Consider the following 19,340-nt stretch of genomic DNA (forward strand, 5'->3'; position numbering starts at 1 on the left):
GGGTTTGATTTTTCACGATTCGAGGGACTCTTCAGTTACGAGCAGTCGTGGCCGAGTGGTTAAGGCGTCTGACTAGAAATCAGATTCCCTCTGGGAGCGTAGGTTCGAGTCCTACCGACTGCGTCCGTTTTTTCTTTTTTTGTTTAAGAAGAAGGAGCAGAAAATTTCGCAGTTTGCCTGTCGTTTTGGTACCTCGCCTCTCACAGCCGTTTATAGTGCCTGTCCTTTTGATAAGGGCGAATTCCAAGCGTCAGCTTTCGCGTCAGCCGAGCAAAGTCGGGACAAGTCGGGACATACTACAGGATGGTCTGCGTGGAGTAACGACGACAAAAACGTTAATTTAACAGCACGCGGCTCACATACTATATACGAAAAAACTAGCGTTACTTGCGGTGGCCGGGAATCGAACCCGGATCAACTGCTTGGAAGGCAACTATGCTCACCATTACACCACCACCGCACAGCCGCTCCTCGCGACGCCGCGCTGTGTCGGCTTCCCGCCCGCCAGCAGCGGCCCACGGTGATAGTAGCTGTAGGCGCTTTACGAGCTAGGAGGGTGCATCCACACGCATTCGGGTAGCGCCTCCACGCACGCTGCGTCTTTGGGCGAGACTAGTCGCCGCAGCCGCAAGGTTACTCACACGATAGTGATGAGTGGTCGTTTTAAGGCAGTGTAGTGGAGGACTCCGCGTGTGTAGCACTTTTTTCGGTTTCATCCGACGTCGCTGGGTGGCAATCCCACTTTCCCTGCAGAAAACTGCTCGGGAAGCACGGGCAGCTTGTCGAGCATCGGTGGTTCAGTGGCATGTGCCTCAGTAGTGCAGTAAGCAGCGCGTAAGTCTCATAATCTTAAGGTTTGCCGGCACGATAACTCAGCGTGTTCGGTCTGACAGTTATCTGCCCTCTGTAATAAAAGACTGAGTCAACGATGAACTTGAACGGGCGTCATCGGACGTCCGCCCCCAACAAATGCAACGAACGAAATGAGAAGAAAAAAAAAGTGGTAGAATGCTCGCTTAGCACGCGGGCGGCCCGGGTTCGATTCCCGGCCGATGTATCGTTCTGCTGTTATCGCTATAATGCTGCCGCACCGATTCCTCGCTTGAGCTCCGTCAGCCTCAGGAATGTATAGCAGGATTCGCTGTGAGAAGAACCAAACACGCAGCACGCAAGAGACCGTACTTGGACGGTCGCGTGCTATTTCTGAGCTGTAACGTCGGCCTGGCCCAACAGGCCGCTGTGTTCAGGCGCCGCAAGGGCGATGGACTGTAACCTCAGGCAGTGCTGCGTTCCGTTGAAAAAGCTGCGGCAGCAGTTTAATCTAGCAAGTCGGGAAAGCACGTGTAGCAACACAACAGATTCTTCAGAGCGCGCAAACTCTCTATCTCTAATATGCGAGACTTACCAAGTTTCCTGGAACGTTGCTCGCAACGTGCCTCGGTAGCGCAGTAGGTAGCGCGTAAGTCTCATAATCTTAAGGTCGTGAGTTCGATCCTCACCCGGGGCATTTAATTTGCTGTACATCACGGCTGAATTAACGGTGTTGCTGTTGCTAGGGAACGAACTTAATTGTCATTCGTTATCCACAAGGAGTCTACGCTCAGCGTCAAAATTTTTATTTCCAATTATGACAACGTACAACTTTGATCTTTCTCTTAACCTGTTATGAGTAAAATAACGAATAGTCAATTTCGAGCTGTGCGCAAATATGCTGGCAAACAGAGAACAGCAGTGAGTCCAGGTTCAGCACGAAATACGAGAGGAAACGGAGTGAACCTCACGTCATAGCGCAAATCCGGTGTGGTCTAGTGGCGCCGGCACGGTAGCTCAGCGCGCTCGGTCAGAGGGTTAGCTGCCCTCTGTAATTAAAAAAAAACTGAGTTAATGGATCAACAACGAACTGGAACGGGTGTCTTTCGACGTCCTCCCAGAGCAGATACAACGAACGAAAACGAACAAAATGAGATTTAAAAAAAAAAAAAAAAAGTGGCTAGGATACCTGGCTTTCACCCAGGAGGCCCGGGTTCGATTCCCGGTACCGGAACGGAAGTTTTTACGCACCCAACGCTCCATGTTTTGGCCTTCCAACGTTCGTTTTTCGCCCTCCTTGCGGAGCTTCAACCGAATGTAATCGGGGAAAACAGGCACATGATGCAATTACTGTCAGCACCGGGGTAAAGGGAGAGGAGGCGCTGGTCACCTGTTGGGCTGCTACCAGCGTCAGTGGGAAGTCGGTGAAGTCGCCAGTTGCGCCAGAAGCCAGATATTACCGTAGTACGCCTACACACGCGTTCCAGTTATTCACGTTGCTTGCAGCCGCTCCATCCGCAAGAAGCGTGAGCCCGGATAGCTCAGTCGGTAGAGCATTAGGCTTTTAACCTAAGGGTCCAGGGTTCGAGTCCCTGTCCGGGCGAAGATTTTTAACGTTTCCGTAATGGCTCGTCTCGTAGCGATGGTAGCCCTGCCGTAATCAGTGCACGGAGTTCGTTTCCTGTCAAAATTCTGCGCAGACGGGTTTGATTTTTCACGATTCGAGGGACTCTTCAGTTACGAGCAGTCGTGGCCGAGTGGTTAAGGCGTCTGACTAGAAATCAGATTCCCTCTGGGAGCGTAGGTTCGAGTCCTACCGACTGCGTCCGTTTTTTCTTTTTTTGTTTAAGAAGAAGGAGCAGAAAGTTTCGCAGTTTGCCTGTCGTTTTGGTACCTCGCCTCTCACAGCCGTTTATAGTGCCTGTCCTTTTGATAAGGGCGAATTCCAAGCGTCAGCTTTCGCGTCAGCCGAGCAAAGTCGGGACAAGTCGGGACATACTACAGGATGGTCTGCGTGGAGTAACGACGACAAAAACGTTAATTTAACAGCACGCGGCTCACATACTATATACGAAAAAACTAGCGTTACTTGCGGTGGCCGGGAATCGAACCCGGATCAACTGCTTGGAAGGCAACTATGCTCACCATTACACCACCACCGCACAGCCGCTCCTCGCGACGCCGCGCTGTGTCGGCTTCCCGCCCGCCAGCAGCGGCCCACGGTGATAGTAGCTGTAGGCGCTTTACGAGCTAGGAGGGTGCATCCACACGCATTCGGGTAGCGCCTCCACGCACGCTGCGTCTTTGGGCGAGACTAGTCGCCGCAGCCGCAAGGTTACTCACACGATAGTGATGAGTGGTCGTTTTAAGGCAGTGTAGTGGAGGACTCCGCGTGTGTAGCACTTTTTTCGGTTTCATCCGACGTCGCTGGGTGGCAATCCCACTTTCCCTGCAGAAAACTGCTCGGGAAGCACGGGCAGCTTGTCGAGCATCGGTGGTTCAGTGGCATGTGCCTCAGTAGTGCAGTAAGCAGCGCGTAAGTCTCATAATCTTAAGGTTTGCCGGCACGATAACTCAGCGTGTTCGGTCTGACAGTTATCTGCCCTCTGTAATAAAAGACTGAGTCAACGATGAACTTGAACGGGCGTCATCGGACGTCCGCCCCCAACAAATGCAACGAACGAAATGAGAAGAAAAAAAAAGTGGTAGAATGCTCGCTTAGCACGCGGGCGGCCCGGGTTCGATTCCCGGCCGATGTATCGTTCTGCTGTTATCGCTATAATGCTGCCGCACCGATTCCTCGCTTGAGCTCCGTCAGCCTCAGGAATGTATAGCAGGATTCGCTGTGAGAAGAACCAAACACGCAGCACGCAAGAGACCGTACTTGGACGGTCGCGTGCTATTTCTGAGCTGTAACGTCGGCCTGGCCCAACAGGCCGCTGTGTTCAGGCGCCGCAAGGGCGATGGACTGTAACCTCAGGCAGTGCTGCGTTCCGTTGAAAAAGCTGCGGCAGCAGTTTAATCTAGCAAGTCGGGAAAGCACGTGTAGCAACACAACAGATTCTTCAGAGCGCGCAAACTCTCTATCTCTAATATGCGAGACTTACCAAGTTTCCTGGAACGTTGCTCGCAACGTGCCTCGGTAGCGCAGTAGGTAGCGCGTAAGTCTCATAATCTTAAGGTCGTGAGTTCGATCCTCACCCGGGGCATTTAATTTGCTGTACATCACGGCTGAATTAACGGTGTTGCTGTTGCTAGGGAACGAACTTAATTGTCATTCGTTATCCACAAGGAGTCTACGCTCAGCGTCAAAATGTTTATTTCCAATTATGACAACGTACAACTTTGATCTTTCTCTTAACCTGTTATGAGTAAAATAACGAATAGTCAATTTCGAGCTGTGCGCAAATATGCTGGCAAACAGAGAACAGCAGTGAGTCCAGGTTCAGCACGAAATACGAGAGGAAACGGAGTGAACCTCACGTCATAGCGCAAATCCGGTGTGGTCTAGTGGCGCCGGCACGGTAGCTCAGCGCGCTCGGTCAGAGGGTTAGCTGCCCTCTGTAATTAAAAAAAAACTGAGTTAATGGATCAACAACGAACTGGAACGGGTGTCTTTCGACGTCCTCCCAGAGCAGATACAACGAACGAAAACGAACAAAATGAGATTTAAAAAAAAAAAAAAAAGTGGCTAGGATACCTGGCTTTCACCCAGGAGGCCCGGGTTCGATTCCCGGTACCGGAACGGAAGTTTCTACGCACCCAACGCTCCATGTTTTGGCCTTCCAACGTTCGTTTTTCGCCCTCCTTGCGGAGCTTCAACCGAATGTAATCGGGGAAAACAGGCACATGATGCAATTACTGTCAGCACCGGGGTAAAGGGAGAGGAGGCGCTGGTCAGCTGTTGGGCTGCTACCAGCGTCAGTGGGAAGTCGGTGAAGTCGCCAGTTGCGCCAGAAGCCAGATATTACCGTAGTACGCCTACACACGCGTTCCAGTTATTCACGTTGCTTGCAGCCGCTCCATCCGCAAGAAGCGTGAGCCCGGATAGCTCAGTCGGTAGAGCATTAGGCTTTTAACCTAAGGGTCCAGGGTTCGAGTCCCTGTCCGGGCGAAGATTTTTAACGTTTCCGTAATGGCTCGTCTCGTAGCGATGGTAGCCCTGCCGTAATCAGTGCACGGAGTTCGTTTCCTGTCAAAATTCTGCGCAGACGGGTTTGATTTTTCACGATTCGAGGGACTCTTCAGTTACGAGCAGTCGTGGCCGAGTGGTTAAGGCGTCTGACTAGAAATCAGATTCCCTCTGGGAGCGTAGGTTCGAGTCCTACCGACTGCGTCCGTTTTTTCTTTTTTTGTTTAAGAAGAAGGAGCAGAAAATTTCGCAGTTTGCCTGTCGTTTTGGTACCTCGCCTCTCACAGCCGTTTATAGTGCCTGTCCTTTTGATAAGGGCGAATTCCAAGCGTCAGCTTTCGCGTCAGCCGAGCAAAGTCGGGACAAGTCGGGACATACTACAGGATGGTCTGCGTGGAGTAACGACGACAAAAACGTTAATTTAACAGCACGCGGCTCACATACTATATACGAAAAAACTAGCGTTACTTGCGGTGGCCGGGAATCGAACCCGGATCAACTGCTTGGAAGGCAACTATGCTCACCATTACACCACCACCGCACAGCCGCTCCTCGCGACGCCGCGCTGTGTCGGCTTCCCGCCCGCCAGCAGCGGCCCACGGTGATAGTAGCTGTAGGCGCTTTACGAGCTAGGAGGGTGCATCCACACGCATTCGGGTAGCGCCTCCACGCACGCTGCGTCTTTGGGCGAGACTAGTCGCCGCAGCCGCAAGGTTACTCACACGATAGTGATGAGTGGTCGTTTTAAGGCAGTGTAGTGGAGGACTCCGCGTGTGTAGCACTTTTTTCGGTTTCATCCGACGTCGCTGGGTGGCAATCCCACTTTCCCTGCAGAAAACTGCTCGGGAAGCACGGGCAGCTTGTCGAGCATCGGTGGTTCAGTGGCATGTGCCTCAGTAGTGCAGTAAGCAGCGCGTAAGTCTCATAATCTTAAGGTTTGCCGGCACGATAACTCAGCGTGTTCGGTCTGACAGTTATCTGCCCTCTGTAATAAAAGACTGAGTCAACGATGAACTTGAACGGGCGTCATCGGACGTCCGCCCCCAACAAATGCAACGAACGAAATGAGAAGAAAAAAAAAGTGGTAGAATGCTCGCTTAGCACGCGGGCGGCCCGGGTTCGATTCCCGGCCGATGTATCGTTCTGCTGTTATCGCTATAATGCTGCCGCACCGATTCCTCGCTTGAGCTCCGTCAGCCTCAGGAATGTATAGCAGGATTCGCTGTGAGAAGAACCAAACACGCAGCACGCAAGAGACCGTACTTGGACGGTCGCGTGCTATTTCTGAGCTGTAACGTCGGCCTGGCCCAACAGGCCGCTGTGTTCAGGCGCCGCAAGGGCGATGGACTGTAACCTCAGGCAGTGCTGCGTTCCGTTGAAAAAGCTGCGGCAGCAGTTTAATCTAGCAAGTCGGGAAAGCACGTGTAGCAACACAACAGATTCTTCAGAGCGCGCAAACTCTCTATCTCTAATATGCGAGACTTACCAAGTTTCCTGGAACGTTGCTCGCAACGTGCCTCGGTAGCGCAGTAGGTAGCGCGTAAGTCTCATAATCTTAAGGTCGTGAGTTCGATCCTCACCCGGGGCATTTAATTTGCTGTACATCACGGCTGAATTAACGGTGTTGCTGTTGCTAGGGAACGAACTTAATTGTCATTCGTTATCCACAAGGAGTCTACGCTCAGCGTCAAAATGTTTATTTCCAATTATGACAACGTACAACTTTGATCTTTCTCTTAACCTGTTATGAGTAAAATAACGAATAGTCAATTTCGAGCTGTGCGCAAATATGCTGGCAAACAGAGAACAGCAGTGAGTCCAGGTTCAGCACGAAATACGAGAGGAAACGGAGTGAACCTCACGTCATAGCGCAAATCCGGTGTGGTCTAGTGGCGCCGGCACGGTAGCTCAGCGCGCTCGGTCAGAGGGTTAGCTGCCCTCTGTAATTAAAAAAAAACTGAGTTAATGGATCAACAACGAACTGGAACGGGTGTCTTTCGACGTCCTCCCAGAGCAGATACAACGAACGAAAACGAACAAAATGAGATTTAAAAAAAAAAAAAAAGTGGCTAGGATACCTGGCTTTCACCCAGGAGGCCCGGGTTCGATTCCCGGTACCGGAACGGAAGTTTTTACGCACCCAACGCTCCATGTTTTGGCCTTCCAACGTTCGTTTTTCGCCCTCCTTGCGGAGCTTCAACCGAATGTAATCGGGGAAAACAGGCACATGATGCAATTACTGTCAGCACCGGGGTAAAGGGAGAGGAGGCGCTGGTCAGCTGTTGGGCTGCTACCAGCGTCAGTGGGAAGTCGGTGAAGTCGCCAGTTGCGCCAGAAGCCAGATATTACCGTAGTACGCCTACACACGCGTTCCAGTTATTCACGTTGCTTGCAGCCGCTCCATCCGCAAGAAGCGTGAGCCCGGATAGCTCAGTCGGTAGAGCATTAGGCTTTTAACCTAAGGGTCCAGGGTTCGAGTCCCTGTCCGGGCGAAGATTTTTAACGTTTCCGTAATGGCTCGTCTCGTAGCGATGGTAGCCCTGCCGTAATCAGTGCACGGAGTTCGTTTCCTGTCAAAATTCTGCGCAGACGGGTTTGATTTTTCACGATTCGAGGGACTCTTCAGTTACGAGCAGTCGTGGCCGAGTGGTTAAGGCGTCTGACTAGAAATCAGATTCCCTCTGGGAGCGTAGGTTCGAGTCCTACCGACTGCGTCCGTTTTTTCTTTTTTTGTTTAAGAAGAAGGAGCAGAAAATTTCGCAGTTTGCCTGTCGTTTTGGTACCTCGCCTCTCACAGCCGTTTATAGTGCCTGTCCTTTTGATAAGGGCGAATTCCAAGCGTCAGCTTTCGCGTCAGCCGAGCAAAGTCGGGACAAGTCGGGACATACTACAGGATGGTCTGCGTGGAGTAACGACGACAAAAACGTTAATTTAACAGCACGCGGCTCACATACTATATACGAAAAAACTAGCGTTACTTGCGGTGGCCGGGAATCGAACCCGGATCAACTGCTTGGAAGGCAACTATGCTCACCATTACACCACCACCGCACAGCCGCTCCTCGCGACGCCGCGCTGTGTCGGCTTCCCGCCCGCCAGCAGCGGCCCACGGTGATAGTAGCTGTAGGCGCTTTACGAGCTAGGAGGGTGCATCCACACGCATTCGGGTAGCGCCTCCACGCACGCTGCGTCTTTGGGCGAGACTAGTCGCCGCAGCCGCAAGGTTACTCACACGATAGTGATGAGTGGTCGTTTTAAGGCAGTGTAGTGGAGGACTCCGCGTGTGTAGCACTTTTTTCGGTTTCATCCGACGTCGCTGGGTGGCAATCCCACTTTCCCTGCAGAAAACTGCTCGGGAAGCACGGGCAGCTTGTCGAGCATCGGTGGTTCAGTGGCATGTGCCTCAGTAGTGCAGTAAGCAGCGCGTAAGTCTCATAATCTTAAGGTTTGCCGGCACGATAACTCAGCGTGTTCGGTCTGACAGTTATCTGCCCTCTGTAATAAAAGACTGAGTCAACGATGAACTTGAACGGGCGTCATCGGACGTCCGCCCCCAACAAATGCAACGAACGAAATGAGAAGAAAAAAAAAGTGGTAGAATGCTCGCTTAGCACGCGGGCGGCCCGGGTTCGATTCCCGGCCGATGTATCGTTCTGCTGTTATCGCTATAATGCTGCCGCACCGATTCCTCGCTTGAGCTCCGTCAGCCTCAGGAATGTATAGCAGGATTCGCTGTGAGAAGAACCAAACACGCAGCACGCAAGAGACCGTACTTGGACGGTCGCGTGCTATTTCTGAGCTGTAACGTCGGCCTGGCCCAACAGGCCGCTGTGTTCAGGCGCCGCAAGGGCGATGGACTGTAACCTCAGGCAGTGCTGCGTTCCGTTGAAAAAGCTGCGGCAGCAGTTTAATCTAGCAAGTCGGGAAAGCACGTGTAGCAACACAACAGATTCTTCAGAGCGCGCAAACTCTCTATCTCTAATATGCGAGACTTAACAAGTTTCCTGGAACGTTGCTCGCAACGTGCCTCGGTAGCGCAGTAGGTAGCGCGTAAGTCTCCTAATCTTAAGGTCGTGAGTTCGATCCTCACCCGGGGCATTTAATTTGCTGTACATCACGGCTGAATTAACGGTGTTGCTGTTGCTAGGGAACGAACTTAATTGTCATTCGTTATCCACAAGGAGTCTACGCTCAGCGTCAAAATGTTTATTTCCAATTATGACAACGTACAACTTTGATCTTTCTCTTAACCTGTTATGAGTAAAATAACGAATAGTCAATTTCGAGCTGTGCGCAAATATGCTGGCAAACAGAGAACAGCAGTGAGTCCAGGTTCAGCACGAAATACGAGAGGAAACGGAGTGAACCTCACGTCATAGCGCAAATCCGGTGTGGTCTAGTGGCGCCGGCACGGTAGCTCAGCGCGCTCGGTCAGAGGGTTAGCTGCCCTCTGTAATTAAAAAAAAACTGAGTTAATGGATCAACAACGAACTGGAACGGGTGTCTTTCGACGTCCTCCCAGAGCAGATACAACGAACGAAAACGAACAAAATGAGATTTAAAAAAAAAAAAAAAGTGGCTAGGATACCTGGCTTTCACCCAGGAGGCCCGGGTTCGATTCCCGGTACCGGAACGGAAGTTTTTACGCACCCAACGCTCCATGTTTTGGCCTTCCAACGTTCGTTTTTCGCCCTCCTTGCGGAGCTTCAACCGAATGTAATCGGGGAAAACAGGCACATGATGCAATTACTGTCAGCACCGGGGTAAAGGGAGAGGAGGCGCTGGTCAGCTGTTGGGCTGCTACCAGCGTCAGTGGGAAGTCGGTGAAGTCGCCAGTTGCGCCAGAAGCCAGATATTACCGTAGTACGCCTACACACGCGTTCCAGTTATTCACGTTGCTTGCAGCCGCTCCATCCGCAAGAAGCGTGAGCCCGGATAGCTCAGTCGGTAGAGCATTAGGCTTTTAACCTAAGGGTCCAGGGTTCGAGTCCCTGTCCGGGCGAAGATTTTTAACGTTTCCGTAATGGCTCGTCTCGTAGCGATGGTAGCCCTGCCGTAATCAGTGCACGGAGTTCGTTTCCTGTCAAAATTCTGCGCAGACGGGTTTGATTTTTCACGATTCGAGGGACTCTTCAGTTACGAGCAGTCGTGGCCGAGTGGTTAAGGCGTCTGACTAGAAATCAGATTCCCTCTGGGAGCGTAGGTTCGAGTCCTACCGACTGCGTCCGTTTTTTCTTTTTTTGTTTAAGAAGAAGGAGCAGAAAATTTCGCAGTTTGCCTGTCGTTTTGGTACCTCGCCTCTCACAGCCGTTTATAGTGCCTGTCCTTTTGATAAGGGCGAATTCCAAGCGTCAGCTTTCGCGTCAGCCGAGCAAAGTCGGGACAAGTCGGGACATACTACAGGATGGTCTGCGTGGAGTAACGACGACAAAAACGTTAATTTAACAGCACGCGGCTCACATACTATATACGAAAAAACTAGCGTTACTTGCGGTGGCCGGGAATCGAACCCGGATCAACTGCTTGGAAGGCAACTATGCTCACCATTACACCACCACCGCACAGCCGCTCCTCGCGACGCCGCGCTGTGTCGGCTTCCCGCCCGCCAGCAGCGGCCCACGGTGATAGTAGCTGTAGGCGCTTTACGAGCTAGGAGGGTGCATCCACACGCATTCGGGTAGCGCCTCCACGCACGCTGCGTCTTTGGGCGAGACTAGTCGCCGCAGCCGCAAGGTTACTCACACGATAGTGATGAGTGGTCGTTTTAAGGCAGTGTAGTGGAGGACTCCGCGTGTGTAGCACTTTTTTCGGTTTCATCCGACGTCGCTGGGTGGCAATCCCACTTTCCCTGCAGAAAACTGCTCGGGAAGCACGGGCAGCTTGTCGAGCATCGGTGGTTCAGTGGCATGTGCCTCAGTAGTGCAGTAAGCAGCGCGTAAGTCTCATAATCTTAAGGTTTGCCGGCACGATAACTCAGCGTGTTCGGTCTGACAGTTATCTGCCCTCTGTAATAAAAGACTGAGTCAACGATGAACTTGAACGGGCGTCATCGGACGTCCGCCCCCAACAAATGCAACGAACGAAATGAGAAGAAAAAAAAAGTGGTAGAATGCTCGCTTAGCACGCGGGCGGCCCGGGTTCGATTCCCGGCCGATGTATCGTTCTGCTGTTATCGCTATAATGCTGCCGCACCGATTCCTCGCTTGAGCTCCGTCAGCCTCAGGAATGTATAGCAGGATTCGCTGTGAGAAGAACCAAACACGCAGCACGCAAGAGACCGTACTTGGACGGTCGCGTGCTATTTCTGAGCTGTAACGTCGGCCTGGCCCAACAGGCCGCTGTGTTCAGGCGCCGCAAGGGCGATGGACTGTAACCTCAGGCAGTGCTGCGTTCCGTTGAAAAAGCTGCGGCAGCAGTTTAATCTAGCAAGTCGGGAAAGCACGTGTAGCAACACAACAGATTCTTCAGAGCGCGCAAACTCTCTATCTCTAATATGCGAGACTTACCAAGTTTCCTGGAACGTTGCTCGCAACGTGCCTCGGTAGCGCAGTAGGTAGCGCGTAAGTCTCCTAATCTTAAGGTCGTGAGTTCGATCCTCACCCGGGGCATTTAATTTGCTGTACATCACGGCTGAATTAACGGTGTTGCTGTTGCTAGGGAACGAACTTAATTGTCATTCGTTATCCACAAGGAGTCTACGCTCAGCGTCAAAATGTTTATTTCCAATTATGACAACGTACAACTTTGATCTTTCTCTTAACCTGTTATGAGTAAAATAACGAATAGTCAATTTCGAGCTGTGCGCAAATATGCTGGCAAACAGAGAACAGCAGTGAGTCCAGGTTCAGCACGAAATACGAGAGGAAACGGAGTGAACCTCACGTCATAGCGCAAATCCGGTGTGGTCTAGTGGCGCCGGCACGGTAGCTCAGCGCGCTCGGTCAGAGGGTTAGCTGCCCTCTGTAATTAAAAAAAAACTGAGTTAATGGATCAACAACGAACTGGAACGGGTGTCTTTCGACGTCCTCCCAGAGCAGATACAACGAACGAAAACGAACAAAATGAGATTTAAAAAAAAAAAAAAAGTGGCTAGGATACCTGGCTTTCACCCAGGAGGCCCGGGTTCGATTCCCGGTACCGGAACGGAAGTTTTTACGCACCCAACGCTCCATGTTTTGGCCTTCCAACGTTCGTTTTTCGCCCTCCTTGCGGAGCTTCAACCGAATGTAATCGGGGAAAACAGGCACATGATGCAATTACTGTCAGCACCGGGGTAAAGGGAGAGGAGGCGCTGGTCAGCTGTTGGGCTGCTACCAGCGTCAGTGGGAAGTCGGTGAAGTCGCCAGTTGCGCCAGAAGCCAGATATTACCGTAGTACGCCTACACACGCGTTCCAGTTATTCACGTTGCTTGCAGCCGCTCCATCCGCAAGAAGCGTGAGCCCGGATAGCTCAGTCGGTAGAGCATTAGGCTTTTAACCTAAGGGTCCAGGGTTCGAGTCCCTGTCCGGGCGAAGATTTTTAACGTTTCCGTAATGGCTCGTCTCGTAGCGATGGTAGCCCTGCCGTAATCAGTGCACGGAGTTCGTTTCCTGTCAAAATTCTGCGCAGACGGGTTTGATTTTTCACGATTCGAGGGACTCTTCAGTTACGAGCAGTCGTGGCCGAGTGGTTAAGGCGTCTGACTAGAAATCAGATTCCCTCTGGGAGCGTAGGTTCGAGTCCTACCGACTGCGTCCGTTTTTTCTTTTTTTGTTTAAGAAGAAGGAGCAGAAAATTTCGCAGTTTGCCTGTCGTTTTGGTACCTCGCCTCTCACAGCCGTTTATAGTGCCTGTCCTTTTGATAAGGGCGAATTCCAAGCGTCAGCTTTCGCGTCAGCCGAGCAAAGTCGGGACAAGTCGGGACATACTACAGGATGGTCTGCGTGGAGTAACGACGACAAAAACGTTAATTTAACAGCACGCGGCTCACATACTATATACGAAAAAACTAGCGTTACTTGCGGTGGCCGGGAATCGAACCCGGATCAACTGCTTGGAAGGCAACTATGCTCACCATTACACCACCACCGCACAGCCGCTCCTCGCGACGCCGCGCTGTGTCGGCTTCCCGCCCGCCAGCAGCGGCCCACGGTGATAGTAGCTGTAGGCGCTTTACGAGCTAGGAGGGTGCATCCACACGCATTCGGGTAGCGCCTCCACGCACGCTGCGTCTTTGGGCGAGACTAGTCGCCGCAGCCGCAAGGTTACTCACACGATAGTGATGAGTGGTCGTTTTAAGGCAGTGTAGTGGAGGACTCCGCGTGTGTAGCACTTTTTTCGGTTTCATCCGACGTCGCTGGGTGGCAATCCCACTTTCCCTGCAGAAAACTGCTCGGGAAGCACGGGCAGCTTGTCGAGCATCGGTGGTTCAGTGGCATGTGCCTCAGTAGTGCAGTAAGCAGCGCGTAAGTCTCATAATCTTAAGGTTTGCCGGCACGATAACTCAGCGTGTTCGGTCTGACAGTTATCTGCCCTCTGTAATAAAAGACTGAGTCAACGATGAACTTGAACGGGCGTCATCGGACGTCCGCCCCCAACAAATGCAACGAACGAAATGAGAAGAAAAAAAAAGTGGTAGAATGCTCGCTTAGCACGCGGGCGGCCCGGGTTCGATTCCCGGCCGATGTATCGTTCTGCTGTTATCGCTATAATGCTGCCGCACCGATTCCTCGCTTGAGCTCCGTCAGCCTCAGGAATGTATAGCAGGATTCGCTGTGAGAAGAACCAAACACGCAGCACGCAAGAGACCGTACTTGGACGGTCGCGTGCTATTTCTGAGCTGTAACGTCGGCCTGGCCCAACAGGCCGCTGTGTTCAGGCGCCGCAAGGGCGATGGACTGTAACCTCAGGCAGTGCTGCGTTCCGTTGAAAAAGCTGCGGCAGCAGTTTAATCTAGCAAGTCGGGAAAGCACGTGTAGCAACACAACAGATTCTTCAGAGCGCGCAAACTCTCTATCTCTAATATGCGAGACTTAACAAGTTTCCTGGAACGTTGCTCGCAACGTGCCTCGGTAGCGCAGTAGGTAGCGCGTAAGTCTCCTAATCTTAAGGTCGTGAGTTCGATCCTCACCCGGGGCATTTAATTTGCTGTACATCACGGCTGAATTAACGGTGTTGCTGTTGCTAGGGAACGAACTTAATTGTCATTCGTTATCCACAAGGAGTCTACGCTCAGCGTCAAAATGTTTATTTCCAATTATGACAACGTACAACTTTGATCTTTCTCTTAACCTGTTATGAGTAAAATAACGAATAGTCAATTTCGAGCTGTGCGCAAATATGCTGGCAAACAGAGAACAGCAGTGAGTCCAGGTTCAGCACGAAATACGAGAGGAAACGGAGTGAACCTCACGTCATAGCGCAAATCCGGTGTGGTCTAGTGGCGCCGGCACGGTAGCTCAGCGCGCTCGGTCAGAGGGTTAGCTGCCCTCTGTAATTAAAAAAAAACTGAGTTAATGGATCAACAACGAACTGGAACGGGTGTCTTTCGACGTCCTCCCAGAGCAGATACAACGAACGAAAACGAACAAAATGAGATTTAAAAAAAAAAAAAAAGTGGCTAGGATACCTGGCTTTCACCCAGGAGGCCCGGGTTCGATTCCCGGTACCGGAACGGAAGTTTTTACGCACCCAACGCTCCATGTTTTGGCCTTCCAACGTTCGTTTTTCGCCCTCCTTGCGGAGCTTCAACCGAATGTAATCGGGGAAAACAGGCACATGATGCAATTACTGTCAGCACCGGGGTAAAGGGAGAGGAGGCGCTGGTCAGCTGTTGGGCTGCTACCAGCGTCAGTGGGAAGTCGGTGAAGTCGCCAGTTGCGCCAGAAGCCAGATATTACCGTAGTACGCCTACACACGCGTTCCAGTTATTCACGTTGCTTGCAGCCGCTCCATCCGCAAGAAGCGTGAGCCCGGATAGCTCAGTCGGTAGAGCATTAGGCTTTTAACCTAAGGGTCCAGGGTTCGAGTCCCTGTCCGGGCGAAGATTTTTAACGTTTCCGTAATGGCTCGTCTCGTAGCGATGGTAGCCCTGCCGTAATCAGTGCACGGAGTTCGTTTCCTGTCAAAATTCTGCGCAGACGGGTTTGATTTTTCACGATTCGAGGGACTCTTCAGTTACGAGCAGTCGTGGCCGAGAGTGGTTAAGGCGTCTGACTAGAAATCAGATTCCCTCTGGGAGCGTAGGTTCGAGTCCTACCGACTGCGTCCGTTTTTTCTTTTTTTGTTTAAGAAGAAGGAGCAGAAAATTTCGCAGTTTGCCTGTCGTTTTGGTACCTCGCCTCTCACAGCCGTTTATAGTGCCTGTCCTTTTGATAAGGGCGAATTCCAAGCGTCAGCTTTCGCGTCAGCCGAGCAAAGTCGGGACAAGTCGGGACATACTACAGGATGGTCTGCGTGGAGTAACGACGACAAAAACGTTAATTTAACAGCACGCGGCTCACATACTATATACGAAAAAACTAGCGTTACTTGCGGTGGCCGGGAATCGAACCCGGATCAACTGCTTGGAAGGCAACTATGCTCACCATTACACCACCACCGCACAGCCGCTCCTCGCGACGCCGCGCTGTGTCGGCTTCCCGCCCGCCAGCAGCGGCCCACGGTGATAGTAGCTGTAGGCGCTTTACGAGCTAGGAGGGTGCATCCACACGCATTCGGGTAGCGCCTCCACGCACGCTGCGTCTTTGGGCGAGACTAGTCGCCGCAGCCGCAAGGTTACTCACACGATAGTGATGAGTGGTCGTTTTAAGGCAGTGTAGTGGAGGACTCCGCGTGTGTAGCACTTTTTTCGGTTTCATCCGACGTCGCTGGGTGGCAATCCCACTTTCCCTGCAGAAAACTGCTCGGGAAGCACGGGCAGCTTGTCGAGCATCGGTGGTTCAGTGGCATGTGCCTCAGTAGTGCAGTAAGCAGCGCGTAAGTCTCATAATCTTAAGGTTTGCCGGCACGATAACTCAGCGTGTTCGGTCTGACAGTTATCTGCCCTCTGTAATAAAAGACTGAGTCAACGATGAACTTGAACGGGCGTCATCGGACGTCCGCCCCCAACAAATGCAACGAACGAAATGAGAAGAAAAAAAAAGTGGTAGAATGCTCGCTTAGCACGCGGGCGGCCCGGGTTCGATTCCCGGCCGATGTATCGTTCTGCTGTTATCGCTATAATGCTGCCGCACCGATTCCTCGCTTGAGCTCCGTCAGCCTCAGGAATGTATAGCAGGATTCGCTGTGAGAAGAACCAAACACGCAGCACGCAAGAGACCGTACTTGGACGGTCGCGTGCTATTTCTGAGCTGTAACGTCGGCCTGGCCCAACAGGCCGCTGTGTTCAGGCGCCGCAAGGGCGATGGACTGTAACCTCAGGCAGTGCTGCGTTCCGTTGAAAAAGCTGCGGCAGCAGTTTAATCTAGCAAGTCGGGAAAGCACGTGTAGCAACACAACAGATTCTTCAGAGCGCGCAAACTCTCTATCTCTAATATGCGAGACTTACCAAGTTTCCTGGAACGTTGCTCGCAACGTGCCTCGGTAGCGCAGTAGGTAGCGCGTAAGTCTCATAATCTTAAGGTCGTGAGTTCGATCCTCACCCGGGGCATTTAATTTGCTGTACATCACGGCTGAATTAACGGTGTTGCTGTTGCTAGGGAACGAACTTAATTGTCATTCGTTATCCACAAGGAGTCTACGCTCAGCGTCAAAATGTTTATTTCCAATTATGACAACGTACAACTTTGATCTTTCTCTTAACCTGTTATGAGTAAAATAACGAATAGTCAATTTCGAGCTGTGCGCAAATATGCTGGCAAACAGAGAACAGCAGTGAGTCCAGGTTCAGCACGAAATACGAGAGGAAACGGAGTGAACCTCACGTCATAGCGCAAATCCGGTGTGGTCTAGTGGCGCCGGCACGGTAGCTCAGCGCGCTCGGTCAGAGGGTTAGCTGCCCTCTGTAATTAAAAAAAAACTGAGTTAATGGATCAACAACGAACTGGAACGGGTGTCTTTCGACGTCCTCCCAGAGCAGATACAACGAACGAAAACGAACAAAATGAGATTTAAAAAAAAAAAAAAGTGGCTAGGATACCTGGCTTTCACCCAGGAGGCCCGGGTTCGATTCCCGGTACCGGAACGGAAGTTTTTACGCACCCAACGCTCCATGTTTTGGCCTTCCAACGTTCGTTTTTCGCCCTCCTTGCGGAGCTTCAACCGAATGTAATCGGGGAAAACAGGCACATGATGCAATTACTGTCAGCACCGGGGTAAAGGGAGAGGAGGCGCTGGTCAGCTGTTGGGCTGCTACCAGCGTCAGTGGGAAGTCGGTGAAGTCGCCAGTTGCGCCAGAAGCCAGATATTACCGTAGTACGCCTACACACGCGTTCCAGTTATTCACGTTGCTTGCAGCCGCTCCATCCGCAAGAAGCGTGAGCCCGGATAGCTCAGTCGGTAGAGCATTAGGCTTTTAACCTAAGGGTCCAGGGTTCGAGTCCCTGTCCGGGCGAAGATTTTTAACGTTTCCGTAATGGCTCGTCTCGTAGCGATGGTAGCCCTGCCGTAATCAGTGCACGGAGTTCGTTTCCTGTCAAAATTCTGCGCAGACGGGTTTGATTTTTCACGATTCGAGGGACTCTTCAGTTACGAGCAGTCGTGGCCGAGTGGTTAAGGCGTCTGACTAGAAATCAGATTCCCTCTGGGAGCGTAGGTTCGAGTCCTACCGACTGCGTCCGTTTTTTCTTTTTTTGTTTAAGAAGAAGGAGCAGAAAATTTCGCAGTTTGCCTGTCGTTTTGGTACCTCGCCTCTCACAGCCGTTTATAGTGCCTGTCCTTTTGATAAGGGCGAATTCCAAGCGTCAGCTTTCGCGTCAGCCGAGCAAAGTCGGGACAAGTCGGGACATACTACAGGATGGTCTGCGTGGAGTAACGACGACAAAAACGTTAATTTAACAGCACGCGGCTCACATACTATATACGAAAAAACTAGCGTTACTTGCGGTGGCCGGGAATCGAACCCGGATCAACTGCTTGGAAGGCAACTATGCTCACCATTACACCACCACCGCACAGCCGCTCCTCGCGACGCCGCGCTGTGTCGGCTTCCCGCCCGCCAGCAGCGGCCCACGGTGATAGTAGCTGTAGGCGCTTTACGAGCTAGGAGGGTGCATCCACACGCATTCGGGTAGCGCCTCCACGCACGCTGCGTCTTTGGGCGAGACTAGTCGCCGCAGCCGCAAGGTTACTCACACGATAGTGATGAGTGGTCGTTTTAAGGCAGTGTAGTGGAGGACTCCGCGTGTGTAGCACTTTTTTCGGTTTCATCCGACGTCGCTGGGTGGCAATCCCACTTTCCCTGCAGAAAACTGCTCGGGAAGCACGGGCAGCTTGTCGAGCATCGGTGGTTCAGTGGCATGTGCCTCAGTAGTGCAGTAAGCAGCGCGTAAGTCTCATAATCTTAAGGTTTGCCGGCACGATAACTCAGCGTGTTCGGTCTGACAGTTATCTGCCCTCTGTAATAAAAGACTGAGTCAACGATGAACTTGAACGGGCGTCATCGGACGTCCGCCCCCAACAAATGCAACGAACGAAATGAGAAGAAAAAAAAAGTGGTAGAATGCTCGCTTAGCACGCGGGCGGCCCGGGTTCGATTCCCGGCCGATGTATCGTTCTGCTGTTATCGCTATAATGCTGCCGCACCGATTCCTCGCTTGAGCTCCGTCAGCCTCAGGAATGTATAGCAGGATTCGCTGTGAGAAGAACCAAACACGCAGCACGCAAGAGACCGTACTTGGACGGTCGCGTGCTATTTCTGAGCTGTAACGTCGGCCTGGCCCAACAGGCCGCTGTGTTCAGGCGCCGCAAGGGCGATGGACTGTAACCTCAGGCAGTGCTGCGTTCCGTTGAAAAAGCTGCGGCAGCAGTTTAATCTAGCAAGTCGGGAAAGCACGTGTAGCAACACAACAGATTCTTCAGAGCGCGCAAACTCTCTATCTCTAATATGCGAGACTTACCAAGTTTCCTGGAACGTTGCTCGCAACGTGCCTCGGTAGCGCAGTAGGTAGCGCGTAAGTCTCATAATCTTAAGGTCGTGAGTTCGATCCTCACCCGGGGCATTTAATTTGCTGTACATCACGGCTGAATTAACGGTGTTGCTGTTGCTAGGGAACGAACTTAATTGTCATTCGTTATCCACAAGGAGTCTACGCTCAGCGTCAAAATGTTTATTTCCAATTATGACAACGTACAACTTTGATCTTTCTCTTAACCTGTTATGAGTAAAATAACGAATAGTCAATTTCGAGCTGTGCGCAAATATGCTGGCAAACAGAGAACAGCAGTGAGTCCAGGTTCAGCACGAAATACGAGAGGAAA

General features: G+C 51.8%; 31 non-coding genes across 31 annotated transcripts; 23 read left to right on the forward strand and 8 right to left on the reverse strand.

The window, feature by feature from the left end:
* The first annotated feature begins 41 nt into the window (after positions 1-41).
* On the forward strand, positions 42-123 carry Trnas-aga (transfer RNA serine (anticodon AGA)). The gene has a single exon. It is a non-coding gene; the product is annotated as a tRNA-Ser (tRNA).
* Positions 124-388: 265 nt separating this feature from the next.
* On the reverse strand, positions 389-460 carry Trnag-ucc (transfer RNA glycine (anticodon UCC)). Its single transcript has one exon. It is a non-coding gene; the product is annotated as a tRNA-Gly (tRNA).
* Positions 461-1,434: 974 nt separating this feature from the next.
* Trnam-cau (transfer RNA methionine (anticodon CAU)) lies at positions 1,435-1,507 on the forward strand. The gene has a single exon. It is a non-coding gene; the product is annotated as a tRNA-Met (tRNA).
* Positions 1,508-2,340: 833 nt separating this feature from the next.
* On the forward strand, positions 2,341-2,413 carry Trnak-uuu (transfer RNA lysine (anticodon UUU)). The gene has a single exon. It is a non-coding gene; the product is annotated as a tRNA-Lys (tRNA).
* Positions 2,414-2,553: 140 nt separating this feature from the next.
* Positions 2,554-2,635, forward strand: Trnas-aga (transfer RNA serine (anticodon AGA)). The gene has a single exon. It is a non-coding gene; the product is annotated as a tRNA-Ser (tRNA).
* A 265-nt stretch (positions 2,636-2,900) lies between these two features.
* Positions 2,901-2,972, reverse strand: Trnag-ucc (transfer RNA glycine (anticodon UCC)). Its single transcript has one exon. It is a non-coding gene; the product is annotated as a tRNA-Gly (tRNA).
* A 974-nt stretch (positions 2,973-3,946) lies between these two features.
* Positions 3,947-4,019, forward strand: Trnam-cau (transfer RNA methionine (anticodon CAU)). The gene has a single exon. It is a non-coding gene; the product is annotated as a tRNA-Met (tRNA).
* Positions 4,020-4,851: 832 nt separating this feature from the next.
* On the forward strand, positions 4,852-4,924 carry Trnak-uuu (transfer RNA lysine (anticodon UUU)). The gene has a single exon. It is a non-coding gene; the product is annotated as a tRNA-Lys (tRNA).
* Positions 4,925-5,064: 140 nt separating this feature from the next.
* On the forward strand, positions 5,065-5,146 carry Trnas-aga (transfer RNA serine (anticodon AGA)). The gene has a single exon. It is a non-coding gene; the product is annotated as a tRNA-Ser (tRNA).
* Positions 5,147-5,411: 265 nt separating this feature from the next.
* On the reverse strand, positions 5,412-5,483 carry Trnag-ucc (transfer RNA glycine (anticodon UCC)). The gene has a single exon. It is a non-coding gene; the product is annotated as a tRNA-Gly (tRNA).
* A 974-nt stretch (positions 5,484-6,457) lies between these two features.
* Positions 6,458-6,530, forward strand: Trnam-cau (transfer RNA methionine (anticodon CAU)). Its single transcript has one exon. It is a non-coding gene; the product is annotated as a tRNA-Met (tRNA).
* An 831-nt stretch (positions 6,531-7,361) lies between these two features.
* Positions 7,362-7,434, forward strand: Trnak-uuu (transfer RNA lysine (anticodon UUU)). The gene has a single exon. It is a non-coding gene; the product is annotated as a tRNA-Lys (tRNA).
* A 140-nt stretch (positions 7,435-7,574) lies between these two features.
* On the forward strand, positions 7,575-7,656 carry Trnas-aga (transfer RNA serine (anticodon AGA)). Its single transcript has one exon. It is a non-coding gene; the product is annotated as a tRNA-Ser (tRNA).
* Positions 7,657-7,921: 265 nt separating this feature from the next.
* Trnag-ucc (transfer RNA glycine (anticodon UCC)) lies at positions 7,922-7,993 on the reverse strand. Its single transcript has one exon. It is a non-coding gene; the product is annotated as a tRNA-Gly (tRNA).
* Positions 7,994-8,967: 974 nt separating this feature from the next.
* On the forward strand, positions 8,968-9,040 carry Trnar-ccu (transfer RNA arginine (anticodon CCU)). Its single transcript has one exon. It is a non-coding gene; the product is annotated as a tRNA-Arg (tRNA).
* An 831-nt stretch (positions 9,041-9,871) lies between these two features.
* On the forward strand, positions 9,872-9,944 carry Trnak-uuu (transfer RNA lysine (anticodon UUU)). The gene has a single exon. It is a non-coding gene; the product is annotated as a tRNA-Lys (tRNA).
* A 140-nt stretch (positions 9,945-10,084) lies between these two features.
* Positions 10,085-10,166, forward strand: Trnas-aga (transfer RNA serine (anticodon AGA)). The gene has a single exon. It is a non-coding gene; the product is annotated as a tRNA-Ser (tRNA).
* Positions 10,167-10,431: 265 nt separating this feature from the next.
* Positions 10,432-10,503, reverse strand: Trnag-ucc (transfer RNA glycine (anticodon UCC)). The gene has a single exon. It is a non-coding gene; the product is annotated as a tRNA-Gly (tRNA).
* Positions 10,504-11,477: 974 nt separating this feature from the next.
* On the forward strand, positions 11,478-11,550 carry Trnar-ccu (transfer RNA arginine (anticodon CCU)). Its single transcript has one exon. It is a non-coding gene; the product is annotated as a tRNA-Arg (tRNA).
* Positions 11,551-12,381: 831 nt separating this feature from the next.
* Trnak-uuu (transfer RNA lysine (anticodon UUU)) lies at positions 12,382-12,454 on the forward strand. The gene has a single exon. It is a non-coding gene; the product is annotated as a tRNA-Lys (tRNA).
* Positions 12,455-12,594: 140 nt separating this feature from the next.
* Positions 12,595-12,676, forward strand: Trnas-aga (transfer RNA serine (anticodon AGA)). The gene has a single exon. It is a non-coding gene; the product is annotated as a tRNA-Ser (tRNA).
* Positions 12,677-12,941: 265 nt separating this feature from the next.
* Trnag-ucc (transfer RNA glycine (anticodon UCC)) lies at positions 12,942-13,013 on the reverse strand. Its single transcript has one exon. It is a non-coding gene; the product is annotated as a tRNA-Gly (tRNA).
* Positions 13,014-13,987: 974 nt separating this feature from the next.
* On the forward strand, positions 13,988-14,060 carry Trnar-ccu (transfer RNA arginine (anticodon CCU)). The gene has a single exon. It is a non-coding gene; the product is annotated as a tRNA-Arg (tRNA).
* An 831-nt stretch (positions 14,061-14,891) lies between these two features.
* On the forward strand, positions 14,892-14,964 carry Trnak-uuu (transfer RNA lysine (anticodon UUU)). The gene has a single exon. It is a non-coding gene; the product is annotated as a tRNA-Lys (tRNA).
* A 140-nt stretch (positions 14,965-15,104) lies between these two features.
* Positions 15,105-15,188, forward strand: Trnas-aga (transfer RNA serine (anticodon AGA)). The gene has a single exon. It is a non-coding gene; the product is annotated as a tRNA-Ser (tRNA).
* A 265-nt stretch (positions 15,189-15,453) lies between these two features.
* Trnag-ucc (transfer RNA glycine (anticodon UCC)) lies at positions 15,454-15,525 on the reverse strand. Its single transcript has one exon. It is a non-coding gene; the product is annotated as a tRNA-Gly (tRNA).
* A 974-nt stretch (positions 15,526-16,499) lies between these two features.
* Positions 16,500-16,572, forward strand: Trnam-cau (transfer RNA methionine (anticodon CAU)). Its single transcript has one exon. It is a non-coding gene; the product is annotated as a tRNA-Met (tRNA).
* Positions 16,573-17,402: 830 nt separating this feature from the next.
* Positions 17,403-17,475, forward strand: Trnak-uuu (transfer RNA lysine (anticodon UUU)). Its single transcript has one exon. It is a non-coding gene; the product is annotated as a tRNA-Lys (tRNA).
* Positions 17,476-17,615: 140 nt separating this feature from the next.
* On the forward strand, positions 17,616-17,697 carry Trnas-aga (transfer RNA serine (anticodon AGA)). The gene has a single exon. It is a non-coding gene; the product is annotated as a tRNA-Ser (tRNA).
* Positions 17,698-17,962: 265 nt separating this feature from the next.
* Positions 17,963-18,034, reverse strand: Trnag-ucc (transfer RNA glycine (anticodon UCC)). Its single transcript has one exon. It is a non-coding gene; the product is annotated as a tRNA-Gly (tRNA).
* A 974-nt stretch (positions 18,035-19,008) lies between these two features.
* Trnam-cau (transfer RNA methionine (anticodon CAU)) lies at positions 19,009-19,081 on the forward strand. Its single transcript has one exon. It is a non-coding gene; the product is annotated as a tRNA-Met (tRNA).
* The last annotated feature ends 259 nt before the right edge of the window (positions 19,082-19,340 follow it).

Source organism: Schistocerca nitens, unplaced genomic scaffold (assembly GCF_023898315.1).
Source record: "Schistocerca nitens isolate TAMUIC-IGC-003100 unplaced genomic scaffold, iqSchNite1.1 HiC_scaffold_217, whole genome shotgun sequence".
Lineage (NCBI taxonomy): Eukaryota > Metazoa > Arthropoda > Insecta > Orthoptera > Acrididae > Schistocerca > Schistocerca nitens.